The 13655-nt window shown below is 42.1% G+C and overlaps 1 non-coding gene and 1 pseudogene across 1 annotated transcript; both read left to right on the top strand.

The window, feature by feature from the left end:
- LOC115421708 (U2 spliceosomal RNA) lies at positions 1–197 on the top strand. The gene has a single exon (XR_003935725.1). It is a non-coding gene; the product is annotated as a U2 spliceosomal RNA (small nuclear RNA).
- Positions 198–493: 296 nt separating this feature from the next.
- The window catches only part of LOC115421684 (CCR4-NOT transcription complex subunit 1-like), a 969367-nt pseudogene continuing 956205 nt past the window's right edge, over positions 494–13655 (top strand).

Raw genomic sequence — 13655 nt, 5'->3', positions numbered from 1 at the left:
ATCACTTCTTGGCCTTTTGGCTAAAGTCAAGTGTAGTATCTGTTCTTATCAGTTGAATATTTGATATGCCCCCCTGGACTTTCCCCTTGTGGGACAAATAAAGGCATATCATAGTTCAGTTTGTAGTCTCAAGCTATGGTTACTCATGGGGTGTTGTGTTTTGTTAAATCCCTTATATAAATGTAACATGTTTTTCTATTCATGTATGCAGCTATAATGTGAATATTACATTATATTTAGCCTAACAGCCCTGGCATGACTATTACTGTGCTGTTATTTCTTTGTTAATCCGGGTTATTTCAGTGTGAGAACAAAAAGGAGCCGCTCCACGTCAGTCTAAATCTTCACGCTGTGTGTTTTGTGTGTGTTTTGTGTCCAAACTGGGCTGATGTGTGGAAGTCGTGGACACACTGCGCATGGGCCAGGTGTCTGTGATGAGCACCTTGCCCATGTGTCACGCGGATAAGCTCACGCACTCGTTTGGAGCCGTGAGCGCGCCGCGGCGGTTACAGTCGCCATTTTATTTTGAAAATCAAACTGAGCTGGAGGCACAGCGACCCTTCCATTTCGTCAAGTTTGTTGCGAGAAATAGGAAGAGATGAACATCTGAATTACTTCATTGGAAGCACGGTGAGGTTTGTGATATATTAGGGGAAGAATAGATCACATGTTTGTACCAAACAGGGTCACATAAGTTGCGATATTAATACGGGGAATGGCCTTTAGCCACCGGAGCGGGTTCGGTCTAATTGCTGGAAAGCATCTGTCATTTCGGTCCCACCAGGAAAGTAACAAATGATTAACTTAGCTTAATTTCTCTTGTAAATTATTAAATTATTGATTACAATATTAGCTGAACTGTCTCTGGATACGATATTGACTGTGGATAGAACATTCACGCATTACGGAATGGTAGCTATTAACGTTTCTACAGTCATGTAAGCGGTCCCATAGACTAGTCGGAGTTACTCGAAATGAGCTAACGCTAACAAGGTTAATGCTAACGTTATCCAGCGCAGTCGCGCAAAACACATCCGCAGTAGTTGCGGCCTTCTCATTCATGGCGGCTTTTGCACGAGTAATGCATGTGTCACCGTCCAAAACCTCAATTTTATGTTTACCAGCCAAAAATATCCGAGAGACGCAATGTTCATGGTCTTTGCCGACCCATACATACCACTTGGAAGCTGGCTCATGTTGCTAGGTTAATGTTAGCTTTACGTAAATGCTACAAAAATAGCGTTAGCTCGCAGCCCTGTTAGAGTGAGCTTCATGTTTACCGCGGTTATGTTATCTGGAATAATGACTGGAAATTGAGCAGAGAATAATTAAGAACAGAATGTGGAAGTAAAACTCGGTTCTCGATATAGTGTTGAGGAGTTAACGGTGAGTAGAAAATACCAGGTAAACATGCTGGTTAATGGTAACTTATCATTGGCAAGTGTTCATTCGCTGTTAGCTTTGGTGATCATCATCGTTATACTACCCATCCAGCTATATTCTGTCCCAAAAGTAGACGCCACTTGGAAATCTATGAACTCAGTTTCTGTGATAAACATTTGGCTAATTAATGCCCAAAAATCCCCGGCTGAAAGCTCAGGAATAAATCCACTGAGTGTTCACATGAGCTACTTTGGCGTTCTCTTTGTTTGAGTTGGTAGTAAATTGAACTGTTCGTTACACATCTAGGAGTTGTGGAAAAATGCTCCAACTCTCATATGGAAAAACTCAATAACACGTACTCTTATTTAAGTTTGTAAATCTTATATTAAAGTCAGAGTGCTAAGGTCCACGGAGGAGTTAGCTCACTAGCTAGCTTCACTAGCTGTGAAGCTGTGTACCATATATCAGGCTACCGTTGAGGCCTAATATAAGCTTCCTGGTACAATAAGTTTGTGTAAGCCTACGATTTCTTGGTGAAGAGGTTGTAGTGACAAATACATCGTGCAGACTGCAGTTTACAAACACCGGGGTTTACAAGGGGCAGAAAAATATGTTTGCAGCTCTGGATGGTGCTTGGGAGTAGGCCTCAGAGCTTATCACAGTGTGTTTGGTCTTTTCTAATGGTAATGAATATTATTCAGAATAGCAAGAGTTTAAGCATGTAAAAGTTTGGCATATTCATATACAGGATTACTGTCTATCTTGAAATTCTCTCATATACCAGATATATGCTAATAATCATTGTAATGTGTCCTGTCATTACAGATGCTGAACTTGGTTTTGCACTGAAGGGCTCTAATTGGCACCGGGACCCACTGATCAAAAAGCGCATTTGGAAGCCGATATTTTTCACACCTTTTGGGGGGGGGGAGCAGAAGTAACCTATCACTGAAGTGACTAAAGGGGAATAATGGTGATTTTGCGCCGTGCTCGGCCGCCTGCTTCCGCCCCAACCAGCAATGAATCTTGACTCGCTCTCGCTGGCTTTGTCTCAAATCAGCTATCTGGTGGACAATTTAACGAAGAAAAACTATAGAGCCAGCCAGCAGGAAATACAGCATGTAAGTTGTAATGAACATATCCATTGCAGTTTTGTATGTGTCAGCAAAGATGGTAAAAAGAGTACACCTTGCTCATTTAAAAGTAAAGTGAGATGTACTCTCAATGTGACCTGTACTGAAGTTTTTCATTTTTTCTTCCAGATTGTAAATCGTCACGGTCCTGAGGCAGACAGGCATCTACTACGCTGTCTCTTCTCCCATGTGGATTTCAGTGGCGATGGTAAAAGCAGTGGCAAGGACTTTCACCAGGTAATTTTTGATTAAGAACACATAAGTTAATGTAGTTTCTTTTGTTTGCATTATTGCTGTTTTTTAAGATGAGACTTTATTTATCCCACCATGGTGAAATGTTATAGTTAACAGCAGCAACATACAGCAAACGATCACAGAGAGAAAGACCGGTAGAAAAAACACACAAGAGAGAATGAAAAACATAAAGAAAAAAACTGGTATTTATATAAATGTTTATACAAGTAAAGAATTTAAATAAAAGTGAAATAGTATTTGCATATTTTCATCACCATCATGGCTGCATGTACATGGTGTGATCTGGGGGAGGGTCATCACTGGGAACTGTTATATAGTCTGATGACTGTGGGGAGGAATGACCTGCAGAATCACTCCTTCTTGCACAAGGCATGTAAGAGTCAGGGGGTGGGAGGGGTTGTCTATGATGGATGTTCGCTCTGCTAATATCCTTCTGTCTGCCACCTCCTCGATGGAGTCCAGCGGTCAGCCTAGGACAGAGCCACCTCTCTTCATCAGTTTTAGTGTCTTCCTGTCTCTTTCCGTACTGCCCACTCCCCAGCACACGATGGCAAAGAGGACTGCAGAGGCCACCACAGTGTTAAAGAATGTCTGGAGGAGAGCCCTGCTCACTCCAAAGGACCTCAGTCTCCTCAGCAAGTGGAGGCAACTTTGGCCCTTTTTTGAACAGGGTGGCCAGTGTTGTTTGTCCAGTCCAGTTTGTTATTGAGGTGAACACCCAGGTACTTGATAGAGTCCACTATCTCATGTCCACACCCCGGATCTTCACCTGTGTGTATGTGTCGTGAGGGTGACCTGCGGAAGTCAGTCACAATCTCCTTCGTTTCCCCAGTGTTCAGGAGCAAGTGGTTCTGCTCACACCAGTCCACGAAGTGTATGATGACCCCCCTATATTTCTGTTTGTTCCCTTCAGACACACAGCCAATAATGGCAGTATTGTCAGAGAACTCAGCAGATGATAGTGTGTGGTGTTATATGTAAAGTAAGATGTGTAAAGTGTGAACAGGAACAGTGAGAGCACTATCCCCTGGGGGGCTCTTGTGCTGCAGACTACCACATCTAACACAGTTGTGTAGTCTCACATACTGTGGTCGGTGGTCCACGCAGCCAGATGTTGGTCCACACCTGCCTCCTCCATCTTCCCCCGTAGCAGTGATGGCTGGATGGTGTTGAAAGCACTGGAGAAGTCAAACAACATGACTCTCACAGTGCTCCTGGGGGACTCCAGGTGAGAAAGGGCCCAGTGCCTGGATGGTAGGCAAACAGCAGAGGGTCCAGCGCAGAGCTCACCTGGGAATGGAGGTGGCGGAGGACGATCTTCTTCATGATCTCATGAAGATCTCCAGACTGAGCCTTAGGTTGAACGGGTACAGAACCACCCCACTGAGCTGGTCCACACATTCCCTGAGCAGTCTGGAGCTGATGCCATCTGTGGCGTCTTTGCCTTTGTCTTCTTGGGCTCCCACCTCACCTGGTCCATATTGATGGGGGTGGGGGTGTTCTGGAGAGGTGAAAGGAGGGACATGAAAGGGTGGGTCTGGAGCCGGGACAGAGAGGTGGTGAGTGGAGCTGAGGTGTCGATGGTGACAGTAGGGGGTAGGTCCCAACACTGGAGAGGTGTGGAGAGGGGCCTGGATGGTTGGGGGTTTGAGAGAGGACAGAGTCAAACCTATTGACATGCAAACTCAGTTTGTTTGCCAAGTTCTGATCTCTATCCCCACAATGTCCATCCCCTTTTTTCCCGTGGCCTGATATGTGTTTCAGGCCTCTCCACACATCTCAGACGTCATTGTCCTGCAGGCGCTGCTCCAGTTTCCTCCTTTTTATCTCACAGAAAAAGAGGAGACGGTATATATTATTTAGCTCAAGCGGTGTTTGCAATCTGTGAGGTGCTATTTACACTGAGGTTCTTGTGAGACTTACTGCTTTATCTTGTTCTTCACCTGCCTCTTTTCTCTTTACTCTCTGTTCCTCGGTACACTTTGCTTTTCAACTTGCCCAAGACACAGTTTCTGATCCAGGAGTGTGTGTCGCTGATATCAAAGCCAAACTTTATCTCTACTCTTTGCTACGCCATTGACAATCCTCTGCACTACCAGAAGGTAAGGAACAATTACTTGAATTTCAGTAGCAATTTTGTGGTAGTCCAAGAATATGACAACCATTTGGCAGTTTGTTGGTGGAGGGGAAAAAAAGTTTCTCTGTGCATCTTGTATGGAATCCTCACTGGTGACATGAATGCCAGTACTGAACATATTGACATTTAAGAGAGAAGAAAATGCATCTGTTTGAAGGTTTGTCTGTAGAAATGAATGTTATATACATGTATTTTTTTCTTAGTTAACAAAGTGCATTTATTTGTGGATAAACTCTTACTGGAGACAGATTTATTAAAGCTCTCTATAGTTCCAGGATCGCACCTGTTATTATTCTCTCAAAAACAGTGGGTAGTAACTCCCTTACACACATACTCAAACACCTACATGTGTACAAATGTATTTCAAGACTTTGAAATTAAAAAAATTATTATTCATCAAGATGTTTGATTAAATTGTGTTTCAGAGTTTGAAGCCATCGGCCCATTTATTCACTCAACTGAGTAAAGTTCTTAAGCTCAGCAAAGTCCAAGAGGTAAGAATAATTGATGACAAAATGTATGAATATCCACAACATGTAGTCAACATATTAGAAATTTATACAATTGTCAATTCATTTTTACAGGTGATATTTGGACTCGCTTTGCTCAACTCTAGCAACGCAGATCTTCGGGGTTTTGGTAAGTGATTTGAACTTGATACATGTAAATATGGCAAACAATGTAAACCAATGTTTTTATGAAGCAATAAAAAAGTCATTCTAAGCATTATTTCTTTAAACTGTTTGTCAGCTGCACAATTCATCAAGCAGAAACTTCCAGATCTTCTGCGGTCATACGTTGACGCAGACCTAGGAGGAAACCAGGAAGGTGGCTTCCAAGACATTGCTATAGAGGTCTTGCACCTACTGCTCTCCCATCTACTGTTTGGCCAGAAGGGAGCTAGTGGCGTAGGGCAAGAGCAGATTGACGCCTTCCTCAAGACACTTTGCCGAGGTATGGGGGATCAAGAGTGGGATTATTTCAGTTGGTCTGTGCAAATGTAGAAGCATAGTGTTTTTATAGAACATGCATTTTTGCTATCAAACTTGAAATTGTCTTCTCTTTTGTTAAATAGTCAGTGTTGTGAATAGTTGTTTATTTGTGGTATTTATTTCAGATTTCCCCCAGGAGCGCTGCCCTGTGGTGCTCGCACCACTGCTATACCCTGAAAAACGGGACATTCTCATGGACAGGATCTTGCCAGACTCGGGGGAGTTAGCTAAGACCATGATGGAAAGTTCTCTTGCAGAATTCATGCAAGAAGTTGGCTATGGCTTCTGTGCCAGGTAAATGGTTAACTGATTTACTGACATGGTGTGTCAATTTTTGTCCTTTTTTTTGCAGATTGTTTTGCAATAGATGTAGAAAATCTGACCTTTTGTTGATAGAATTTATGGATGATTTTTAAATACGTGAATATTGGAGTCATGAGGTTAATCATAGTCAACCCTTCCTGTTTTGTCTTTGTCTTTATTCTTTTCAGTCTGGATGAGTGCAGAAACATAATCCTCCAGTATGGGGTAAGAGAAGTGACAGCCAGCCAGGTGGCCAGGGTCCTGGGCATGATGGCTCGTACACATTCTGGCTTGACAGATGGAATCCCATTACAGGTTAGTGGCTGATTTTTATGCGATGGGCTGTGTGAAGTTTGAGGCCAGCTAATACATGTAGCTTGATTTACTTGATCTAGAAGCAACTTTGTCATGGTACATGCAGGTTACTTGTAAAGTTAAAAGGTGTGGGACAAAGCTTTTGTACATAAACGTTTTGTTTAAATAAAATTTTTCTGCAAATTGGTGATAAATGCAGATGACCAGAAAAGATCAGAACTCCTATTTCTGTTGAAAAATGTTAAAAAAAACTTTATTGAAATGACTTTTCACAAAGTTAGCTGTTGAATTGACACGCTGGACTGTGTTCATGCTTGAAGTTATATAAGTGTTTTTGTATCAAAAGATATTGAGTTCCATATAAGTACAGTGTAATTTTTTTCTTTTTGTTTTCTTTTGCAGTCAATCTCTGCTCCAGGAAGCGGTATCTGGAGTGATGGTAAAGATAAAAACGATGGTTCTCAGGCACACACGTGGAATGTTGAGGTTCTCATTGACGTTGTCAAAGAAGTGGTAAGTAATTCTGAATGTTTGATTTTCTGAGGTGCAGTCCTGTGGTGGTGTATATAGAGAGAAATTACATGTTTTGAGCGGATTTAAAGAAAATGCAGCAGATTTATTTGTTCAAATGCCACAGCATTTAAATAGTTCATGTAAAATCTGAGCCAACAAATATGGCTTAATATTTATAAATAATCATTCAACTGTCACAAGTCTGATCAATGTGAAAATGTTGCATAAATCCATAAAAATTAAAGATGTCACTGAATCTTATTGTGAACATGGTAAAAGGCAACGTAGTAGCACTTCATGGTTCCAGTTTTGTACAGTTTTCTGTGTACCATCATCATCTGAAAAATAAGCTACTGAGATTCCCTCTCTGTTTTTTCTTCCCCTTTCCTTAAGAATCCCAACCTAAACTTCAAAGAGGTGACTTATGAACTAGACCACCCAGGCTTTATAATCCGGGACAGTAAAGGCCTCCATATAGTAGTCTATGGCATTCAGAGGGGTTTGGGCCTGGAGGTCTTCCCTGTCGATCTCATCTATCGGCCATGGAAACATGCTGAGGGACAGGTAATGGACTTGCATCATCACCAGTATGATTTCACAAATTTGGTTTTAGCTTCAATAGCTTATTTTCTGCAGTAAATAGCAGGATTAGAAATAAATTCTAAGTAGCAATCAGCAGTGTGTTTAGTTGAATTTGTGTCTTATATGCTTTCTTTTTGTTGCATCTAAAATTCTGTTGTATTTTTTCAGTTGTCATTCATTCAACACTCCCTAATGAGCCCAGAGGTATTCTGCTTTGCTGACTATCCCTGCCACACTGTGGCCATTGACATCCTCAAGGCCCCACCAGAGGATGACAACAGGGAGATAGCCACCTGGTATGGAGACTGACCTCTGTAAATGTGTAGCATGAGTGTAACGTAGGCCTTCCAACTGCACGCCGTAGTTAAGACATTGTTTAACTTATTGTGATTGATTTAGTCTTAAAGAGGTTCTAATTGTTTTGAATGTTATTCTGGTACAATATGTGACCGAGCTCCCCTAACTTCTAACAGGAAAAGTCTTGACCTGGTGGAAAGTCTGCTTCGACTGTCTGAAGTTGGCCAGTATGAACAGGTGAAGCAGCTGTTCAGCTTCCCAATCAAGCACTGCCCGGACATGTTGGTGCTGGCACTACTTCAGATTTCCACCTCCTGGCACACACTTCGCCATGAGCTCATCTCAACCTTAATGCCCATCTTTCTGGGCAACCACCCTAACTCTGCCATCATTCTGCATTATGCGTGGCATGGACAGGTTGGTGTTAAAATCATGTTAATGGTTATTATTTCTTGGCTGGTTGTGCTGAATTGTTTTTTGCCCTGCTGCTGTTTATTTTCCTACTAGGGTTATGTGTTTTTTGCCTTTGAGCTTATAAATCCTGGTGGTTATTTTCCAGGGTCAGTCTCCTTCCATTCGTCAGCTAATAATGCATTCGATGGCTGAGTGGTACATGAGAGGGGAGCAGTATGACCAGGCCAAGCTGTCTCGAATCCTGGATGTAGCCCAGGACTTAAAGGTATGTTTGAACCAATTAAATGTGTTGACCTTCTGACATTTAAACCTGCAGATGAAGCAGAGTAGAAAAGAAATAATGAACATTTTTGTAAATGGTGCTAAGTTCAAGACAAAGCTATTGATGTTTCAGAAATGTTTTCATAGTATAGCCCAGGGGTGTCCAATCCTGGTTCTCGATCTACTATCCTGCCTGTTTTTAGATGTTTCCCTCTTCAGCACACCTGACGGTCGTTATCAGGCTTCTGCAGCGCTTGATGACCGGGTTTATCATTTGAATCAGGTGTGTTGGAAGAGGGAAACGTCTAAAACATGCAGGATAGTAGATCAAGGACCAGGATTGGACACCCCTGGTATAGCCAGATTACAAACTGTATAAAGTCTTTTGTTTTCCTTACAAATAAGGATAAAAAAAATATTTTTTCCCCCCCTCTCCCCTAGTCTTTATCGATGCTGCTGAATGGTACTCCATTTGCCTTTGTTATTGACCTTGCTGCACTTGCCTCTCGCCGTGAATACCTCAAACTTGATAAATGGCTGACTGACAAAATCAGAGAGCATGGGGTAAATCTTTAAATTGAAGTGCAGATTTTCTAAAGAGCATAAACTTACTGTATTTTCCAGACATTTCCTGAAGAATAATAATTTAAAATATTTTTTTCTTTCTTTGTCAGGAACCCTTTATCCAGGCTTGTGTGACATTCCTTAAAAGGCGCTGCCCATCCATTATGGGGGGTCTGGCCCCAGACAAGGACCAGCCCAAAAGTGCCCAGCTACCCCCAGAAACCTTAGCCACCATGCTGGCCTGCCTGCAGTCCTGTGCAGGGTAATGTACTGCCCATGACTGTTGTTGACAGTGTACAGTTGAATTGCTGTTTGCCGACAATTTGAATTAAAGTCTTTAAATCATGAATCTAGGGTACTGGATATTAAAGACCTTCGACCGTCTTAACTTTATAGTGGTTCCTAACCTTCCAACTTTTTTTTTCTGTTTCCAGGAGTGTGTCCCAGGAGCTGTCAGAGACAATCCTGACCATGGTTGCCAATTGCAGCAATGTAATGAACAAAGCCCGGCAGCCACCACCTGGGGTAATGCCAAAAGGTCGGGCCCCCAGCACCAGCAGTCTGGACGCCATCTCTCCTGTACAGGTATCTGAATGAGCATCAAACTGTATTTCTCGGTTGCTTTAATGTAACTTAATATTTAATCTATCTTTCACTAACAATATACCAGTGTGTTACTCAAAAGGTGTAATATTTGCAGCATTCCTCTTGTCTCACTCTGTTTTCTGGACATCTCTGTTTTCTCCTATTAGATGGATCCTCTGTCTGGTATGGGTTCACTGAACCTGGGAGGCACTGCCACTTCCCACACTCAGAGCATGCAGGGTTTCCCCACCTCACTGAGTTCAGCTTTCAGTAATCCCCAGTCCCCAGCAAAGGCCTTCCCACCACTGTCCAACCCCAACCCCAGCACACCATTTGGGGGCATTGGCACCCTTTCCTCACAGCTCCCTGGTATGGACTCTGGTACTATGCTCTTTAATTATTACAAACAAAAAGGCCAAATTGACTTAATGTGTTGGGATTAAATTTCCCCACATTGCATCCTGTTGTGAAATTGAGCCAAAAAAGATACCATCAAAAAATCTGCAGGTGTAAATTGAAGTAAGTAGATTTTTGTCTTTCAGGTCCTTTGGGCCCAGGCATTGGTTCTGGTATTGGTTCTAGTCTTGGGATGCCAGCAGTAAGCACTGACCCTTTCAGCACCAGGAAGATGAGCACACCAGGCCTGAACCCACCAACGTTTCAGCAGAGTAAGATGAAGGCCAGTAAGTGGTGGTGGTGGTGTGACTGAGAGCCTCGCCCTGCGCTGCTCAGAACTGTATTTCCTCTGCAACAACAACTGTATGGTCAATATGTGCCCATTTCTTTCTAACACTGCTGTGTACATGTCAGTATGGTTTACAAAGCTGACACACATTTGACTTTTAAAATATCGGAATTTTAATTCAGATTTATATGTAGAAATCGATGCATTCACTTTTGAAAAATTTAACATAGTTTTTTGTCAGAGGAAATACAGATCAGTCTTCCATTCCTTGTCTGCTTAAGCTGACAGCCCCACTTTAGTGTCGTATGTCTTTGTTGTTTAAATACATCAGCAAGTCTAACCTGAATAGATGGTTTAGAATGCCTGATGTGTCACTGAGTCCGTTTACATGCACACCAATAGTCTGATCATTATCCGATTTCTGGAGTTATCAGATTATTCAAGTGATCATGTGTACAGGTTAATCTGATTTCTTTCGTTTTTTTACATCTGTGCATGTGTAAGAAAAAAAAAAAACTACATAAACAAAGTTGCGCAGCAACACCATGAGCCTAAGGAAAAAGATAAAGAAACATCTTACATCATAACATACGTACTCCAAAAGAAATCAAATAGTGGACTAAAACATGTAAACCAGGGTTTTTTGATTACTGCTTTTCTGAAGTGCATGTAAATTCATCACATCTAATTATGGCAATTATTGGATTACTCACAGTTATTGGATTTCTGTGGTCATGTAAATGGGCTCACTGTCGGAACACAATTTTAACCAGTTACAATTTCTTAAATCATGCCACTGTTGGAAAAAAAATATAAATACATGTCATTGTGGGCTAAAAATTGCTACTGCTCCTCTTTTTCCAGCTGACCTTTCTCAGGTGTGGCCCGAGGCAAACCAGCACTTTAGTAAGGAGATCGACGATGAAGCAAACAGCTACTTCCAGCGTATCTACAACCACCCACCTCACCCAACCATGTCTGTGGATGAAGTATGTGGATGTCGTAGCCTTTATTACTCCCTCTGCCAAAACCCCAAATCTATATACCTTTTCAGTAATTTATGCTTCTACTGTTTTAAATGTATCTGCATCTCATTTCTCTGTCCTTTTTATAAGGTTCTTGAGATGCTACAAAGGTTCAAAGATTCGACCATCAAGCGAGAGCGAGAGGTGTTCAACTGCATGCTTCGGAACTTGTTTGAAGAGTACCGTTTCTTCCCACAATACCCAGACAAGGAACTGCACATTACTGCATGCCTTTTTGGAGGCATCATTGAGAAGGGTCTGGTCACCTACATGGCACTTGGCTTAGCCCTGCGATATGTTCTTGAAGCCTTACGAAAACCTTACGGATCCAAAATGTATTATTTTGGAATTGCCGCTTTAGATAGGTTCAAAAACAGGTATTGATATGATTTTAATTCTTCAAATGAATTTTTAAAAAGCTACAATCAATAATGATGTAATGCTAACAAATCTCATATTTCTAGATTAAAGGACTACCCTCAGTATTGTCAACATCTGGCTTCAATTGCCCACTTCTTGCAGTTTCCCCACCATTTACAAGAGGTATTTAGGTTTCCTTAATTTATTTGAACCATTTTCCTTACATTACCACACTGTGCCAACTGACTGCAGTAAAGAAAACCACCTGGCAGATAAATTAAATCTTTCGCTCTGCCTGTCTAATATCCTGTGTGTGCAGTATATCGAGTATGGCCAACAGTCACGGGACCCTCCGGTGAAGATGCAGGGTTCCATCACCACCCCCGGCAGTCTGGCTCTAGCACAAGTCCAGGCCCAGGCTCAGTCTCAGCAACCCGGCGTTCCCAAAGCCCCTCAGCCAGGGCAGACCAGCACTCTGGTGACCACCACTACAACTACAACCACAGCAGCAAAGACCACCACCATCACAAGGCCGACGCCCAGCAGCTTCAAAAAGGATGTGCCTGTGAGTTAGATATTCAGAGTCTATTCTTTTGTATGTGCCCTTATTTTAATGGTTCCCTCAGCAGTCAGACATAGCAGTATGGGGAATGAGGACCTACATCATATCACGTGACATATCTGAGGCTGCGCCATTTTGAACTAACAAGCTATCGGTTGCTACATTTACAAGCTCGATGACTGTGATAACACAGTGGTGCTTGTAAAGGTCAGCTCATGGATAGTGCAATGTTTGTTGTAATCAAGGGGGTAGTAATGATGACATGCTATCAACATTGTTTCATAGTCAATAGACAGCATCGTTTATGTTTTTGTTTCCTCCCTACATTCTTGTTCCATGTATCTGAAGTGACTGGAGTTGGATTCTATTTTAGTGATGGTCTGGTTATTCACTGGGTTAGTGTGTAAATACATTAAACTAGTCAGAAACCCAAATAACGTATCTTTGGGTCTCTACGTTTGCTGTGTCAATCACGGGAGTAGTTGGAACAGTTTTTAACGCGCAGTGTCTCCCAGGCATCTTCGATCGGACGGATTTACAGACAATTTACAAAAACATTGAACACACTGCTATGGGACTGTTGGCACCTGTGAGTTCAAAATGGCGAAAATGGGGTGTGGACGCTGGTCGTTCCATCATTTTCTCGATCCTAATGGGGAAAGGATAATTTTTTCTGTCCTGTTGTCACCTTCTGCAGCCTTCCATAAATACTACCAACATCGACACCCTACTGGTGGCCACCGACCAGACAGAAAGGATTGTAGAACCTCCAGAGAATGTTCAGGAGAAGATTGCATTTATCTTCAACAACCTTTCTCAGTCCAACATGACCCAGAAGGTAAGGACCACTGGATAACAAGAACATCATCAGGCAAATGAACTCTGTGTCATTTTAAAAAATTCTGTTTTTTGTCAGGTTGAAGAGTTGAAGGAAACTGTGAAGGAGGAGTTTATGCCCTGGGTATCTCAGTATCTGGTGATGAAGCGTGTCAGCATTGAGCCCAACTTCCATAGCCTCTACTCTAACTTTTTGGACACTCTAAAGAATCCTGAGTTTGTGAAGATGGTCCTCAATGAAACATACAGGAATATAAAGGTAAACTATTTAGGAAAGATTGTAATTTGAGGGCTGGACCATGGAGAGGGTGTAGATGACTTTGCAGCCAAAATGGGCCAAATGAATAGATTTTCATTAGTTCGGTCCACAAAGCACCACTGTGAGGCTATGACTGGAGAGATTCATTTACAAGAAATGTTTTATAACAAGCAAACAGGTTGGAATAAGAATA

Source organism: Sphaeramia orbicularis, chromosome 6 (assembly GCF_902148855.1).
Source record: "Sphaeramia orbicularis chromosome 6, fSphaOr1.1, whole genome shotgun sequence".
In the NCBI taxonomy this organism is placed as follows: Eukaryota; Metazoa; Chordata; class Actinopteri; order Kurtiformes; family Apogonidae; genus Sphaeramia; species Sphaeramia orbicularis.
This window is presented reverse-complemented; position numbering and strand designations above follow the sequence as displayed.